Genomic DNA, 5,309 nt, shown 5'->3' on the forward strand with positions numbered 1-5,309 from the left:
ATCTCTCTGCCGCTCTGCCTCCCGCTCACACACACTGTCCCGGCGCCGCCCTTCCACTCACGTCACTTTTTTTAAATCCCCTACAGCGCGAAACATGAGTCCCGCAAACACGGCGCCGAGGAGCTTGTATGTAATCGGAGGACAAATGGCTCCTTAGAAATGGTTTGGGTACAAGGTGATCGCGTTTAAAATAAAGGCGTTAGTCTAGCGTTAGAAGCTCATTTGAAACATTGCCGAAGCTCATTTAAGAAAATGACAGCTCCGAAGAGATGCCGCTTTAGTTTGAGGTAGTGCTAACAATAATAAAGAAAGATGATGATCATCATCACCTTATCTGTTACCACTGAAATGTAGATGTAATGTATTTCCAAATCTAAGCCCATCTTATACGGAATGTTGCCTAATAGACTGCAACACGATAAAACCAATGGATAAAACAGGCACCTTCAGAATGCGTAAAAGACGCATCGGCCAAGGCAGGTCTAACTCACTGTGTGCCTTCTAATAACGGACAGAACAACTCTTTTGTATAATTAATATAATTTTTTTATTTTTCAAAAAGACAAGTGTCAACTTCTGTTAAGGGCAACATCTCCCAAACCATAACAGACAATGGCCAACATAGCCTACAGCTGTTCTTAATAATAACATTAAATAAACGAAAAATGATTTTAATCTATGAACGAGAATACTGTAGCCAACAAAGCTCACAGACAGGTGTTAAGGGTTAGGCCGCCACCTAATTATTAAAACATAACACAACGGTTTGGCCAATTATCGAAAAAACAAGTTAAATAGATAATACTGTGGCCTACAAAATAGACTGTGAAAATCTTTAATGAATGCGTAAAAGACGTCTTAACTTATTTGTCTCAGGTGTCAAGGGTTAGGCCCCAACCACTCTTACATAACAGAAAATATTGGCCTACCCCACTCCCCGAGTCAGTCACTTATTTTTATTCAAGAACACAAGCATGTCTACGTGCTCTGGGGTCAAGCGGGTACGCAGTCGATTAACCACAAGGCCCGCAGCGGAGAAAACCCTCTCCGATGGAACAGAAGTCCCGGGGATGCAAAGGTAGCGCTGCGCCAATCTTGCCAGTCTGGGAAAGCGCGTCTGGTTTGCCCTCCGCCAATCAAGCGGATTGCTTTCTAGTGAGGGGCGACTATCTTTCACATACGTATCCACTTCCAACTGTGGATCCGTGGCATCGGCTGCGCTGTAATCATCTCCCAGTAGCAGACTCATTGCACTCTCCTTGTGGCTGGCTCCACTGGATGGACCTGCTGTCACAGCATCATCATCATCTCCTCCTGCAGCACCAGGCTCTTCTTCCTCACCCATGTCCTCCTCAATAGCTGCATGCTCCACATCAGCACAAAGTTCCTTGAGTTTATCAAGCACTGCCTTTGTTTTTTCTCTTGATAAAAACGGGAGGTGTTTATGTCGAGGGTCCAGGGCAGAGGCGATCACCGCTGGCATTGCAACCAAGCGTCCGTTGTAGTCAACCTGACGAACAATACAGCTGTATTACTGTCTATAATTAATTAATTCATTCATAACACTTGATATTTCGAATTGTAGCCTATATAACCCCCAATAGGCCTATAGCCTGACTATGTGTAGTGTACAACGAATGAATTATGAAAAAATGATTACTCCTGTAGGGCTGGACTAGAATATTTGAATATTCGTTCAGTGGGTTGGTATTCCATTTGAAAATTTGGCATTCAAATATTTGTTTTTTTGTTTTGTTTTTTGCACACCTGAAATCCCCTCGAAATGGTTCTCATTCGCGCTTGAATATGTTTTACACTATTAAATCTGGTGAAATACAATACTCTTTTTGACATTTTTAATAGTATGGACAGTTGAAGGAACCTAACCTCATTATAGGCCTACTTAATACTTCTTCTTGGCCTACTAAAGTGTTCCTGCAGCTGAAGTAGCCAAATCTCTGGGTAGAGCGCAGAACAGCGGAGTTTGTATTGACAGAAGTGCATGCCAGAGCTTGTATTTTGGGTAAAGCTGTGTTGCTTTGACATTGTGGAAAATAGAATAATAAAAACAAAATGTATAAGTCTTTTACCCGTTGTTATTATTAATCTACTGCGAAATATAGGAGATTTTGAGACTTTCACTTGTTTGACTTTGTAAAGGTCTGTTTATTGAAGCTGATTATGCTAGCCAGCCTAAAATTAATTTCGCATTAATAATTTTATTATATAAGGGAATTCATTTCATTTTATTTAAACTGTTCGTTAACTGAAATGTGTGATGCTGTTATTGAAGCTATTGTGTTCTTTATTTATTAGGCTACAGGTCGTTCATTTATTTCCCGTTTTTTCTTTATTGAAATTTCGTTTTTATTTATTGAAACTTCGTTTTTATTTATTTAAATCTACCCTTTACTGTGACAGTAATTTGTTAGTCAGAAAAAATATTAGACTACTTTATTAAAAGTATTGCTTAAGTTAACAGACCTGCGCCAGAACAGCGTGCGAGCGGGAAGCGGCGCACCTCACGGGCAGGGCTTATATGCTCAGAGAACGCACTATAGTGATATAAAACACATGTTTTATAGAGAACTGTTGACACATGTTTTATAACACTAGTGCAGTGTCCGTTCTCGGAGCATATAAGCCCTGCCCACGTGAAGCGCGCCGCTTCCCGCACACAAGCTGTTCTGTAGTTTATAAAAAGTTTATTAATTCTGAACGTGCCGAGTCTCGCGTGTCTATCTATATTGCACCAAAGTGACACTGCACTCCCTTGTTAAGTTGATTGGATAAACGTTCTCCAAATAATCAAAATGCAAACACACAGACAGACATAGGCTATAGAGATTCCTGCCTTTATTAGAGAGAATATGATGTTCAGCCCCCTCCTTCCGAAGCTTTGAATATTAGATGTTCAGTACTACCGAAGCTTCGAAGCTCAAAAAATGATATTCGGACCAGCCCTATCCTATAGACAAAATTAGAACCTACCTCCATGCGTTCACTCAATGACTGCCGAACCGTGGCCTTGAACTCCGCTACCCGAGGCCTGTCATCAGTAGCGAGGCCATGTGCTTATTAATGATGCTGAAGGTGATGGGGTAGATGTGGGAGATAGACACGGTCTTCTCAGAAGACATGATAGTGGTTGCGCATTTGAGGGTTTCCAAGACAGGTTTAAGATCAGCCATTATTGCCCAGTATTCGTCCTTGATCTCAATAATTCTGGCATCCTGCAGCTTTGTGACGGTGCGGTCGGACAAGACGGCTGTCACTGCCCATCGCTGTTCGAGAAGCCTCTCAAACATGTCGAACACTGAATTCCATCTAGTTTTGCAGGACTGGATGAGCTTGTGTTTGGGGAGCTACATCTGTTCTTGTTTGGCCTTGAGTGCTTTGCAGGCTACAGTGCTGTGATTAAAATGGCGAACTAGTTTGCCGGCTGCAGATATAACTTTATACACAAACAGCTTAAATGCGTCATTGATCGCCAATTGTAGTGTATGGGCGTAACACGCAACTGATACCCAGTCCACCCTTTCAGGAAGGTTGGCAGTCACTATGTTGCTCGCGTTGTCGTGGACACATGCGACCACTTTCCCTGTCATTCCCCAGGCATCTACCGCTTCGTTTAGTGTTGCAGCCAGGTTGTCGGCGGTGTGTCTGCCTGGCATACTTTTCGTGAGGAGTACTGCTGAGTTAACCTGCCAGACCTTGTCAGTCCAGTGGCAGGTGACTGTCACATAACTCTCTGTGGTTAGTGCTGTCCAGCAGTCCGTCGTGATGGCTACACATCTGGCACGATACAGGCGAGCTTTGAGCTCATCTTTTTTCTTGACAAAGCGCTCTTCAATGCGTGTGATTATGGTCTGTCAAGACGGACTGTGTAGTCGGGCTCAAGGAATTGCATAAGCTCTAGAAAGCCCTCACCGCTTACAAATTCAAGGGGCAGCATTCTTTTTCAATCATTCCGCATATCTTTTGGGTAATAGTCTCTGAGCGCTGTTTGTCACATTTGCTACCAGCTAGCATAGATGACACGGTAGGTTGGCTTTGGCTACCTTTCTCACCCGAAGAGGCTTGCGGGTGTCGCGTGTTCAGGTGATACATCATAGATGATATGCTACTGCTGTATTTAGGCACTGTATTACACAAGTTGCAACTTACATCTGTGTCATTCTTTTTCGTGAAATGGTCCCACACACTACTCTTCTTTGCACGCTTCATCCTGTCGTCTGCCCTGGCTCTGACCTCGAGTGTTTTAGCCTGTAGCCTTTACTTTTCGCAAACCTTGTGAGTGCGCGAACCCAAACGCTGTGACCTCGCGCCAAATGTTTTTATTGGTTTAGGCTATTCCTACAAACTGTAGTACCGTTTAGTTCACTGTCTATAATAGTCTAATTTAGAGATTTTTTTTTTAACCGACTACCGACAACTTTGATCGGTTAACGTTGATACGGTCAACCATCGGTCAAACGGTCATCGGTTAGCTTCCCTAGTTGTAATCTGGCTTTACTCTTCAGTTAAAGTTACACTTGATCGCAAGAGAATGCATGTGGAAGGAGGTGATCTGCCAGGCTTGTTTGCCAGTAAACATTTTCATCTCCACTGGGGTAACGGCAGCGCCATGCCTGGATCTGAACACACTGTGGATGGCAAACGATACCCTATGGAGGTATGAAGATTGTACAGACTAGTACAACTTTTTGTATACTAGTACTTTATGACTCATCATTTGTCCTGCAAATCTGTTTCAGCTCCACATAGTGAATACGCTTGAACATAACGGGTCAACTACATTGGCTGCTCTTGGTTTCTTCATTGAGGTATCTTTCTTACCATTAATGGTTTGAGCCTATGTTTTAGGGATGCGCGGTATACCGGTACTCCAAAAATACCGGTATATATTATATTTCAAACGGTACAATATCATAATTTTGTTCAATTCGGTATTTGATGCGCTGTTGTTTCGAAGTTCACCGCTAGGCGGCAGTGCGCTACCTAAACTGACGCGGGTCACGCGAAACCGGCAAACGGTGACAACAGAGGAACACGATGGATCAAACGAATTTCTACACGCCCGGAATTAATAAATAGAGAGAGCAGTATGAGTGAAATAAGGCATTACTTTGCCAACAAAAGTAATGAGAAAAGTAAAGAAACAGATCTCAATGCACCACTCTGCAAACGGGGAGGCAACACATCAAATCTGCCTATAGCACTTGACTTATCCATTGCTCATCTTGACTTGTTCAAAGAGTTCAGAGATCGACAGGTTAGTCCATCATTCAACTGATTTAATTTAGACT

The 5,309-nt window shown here is 42.8% G+C and overlaps 1 pseudogene across 1 annotated transcript; it reads right to left on the reverse strand.

Moving 5' to 3' along the window:
- Positions 1-946: 946 nt before the first annotated feature.
- Positions 947-4,342, reverse strand: LOC143714534 (E3 SUMO-protein ligase ZBED1-like; annotated as a pseudogene). The gene is made up of 4 exons (XR_013195524.1): positions 4,071-4,342; positions 3,043-3,847; positions 2,522-2,555; positions 947-1,510 (listed from the first exon to the last, which is right to left on the reverse strand). The product of XR_013195524.1 is annotated as an E3 SUMO-protein ligase ZBED1-like (transcript).
- Between the last annotated feature and the right edge of the window lie 967 nt (positions 4,343-5,309).

This window comes from Siphateles boraxobius, unplaced genomic scaffold (assembly GCF_051911475.1).
Source record: "Siphateles boraxobius isolate OS27281-9 unplaced genomic scaffold, OSU_SipBor_1 55, whole genome shotgun sequence".
NCBI lineage: Eukaryota > Metazoa > Chordata > Actinopteri > Cypriniformes > Leuciscidae > Siphateles > Siphateles boraxobius.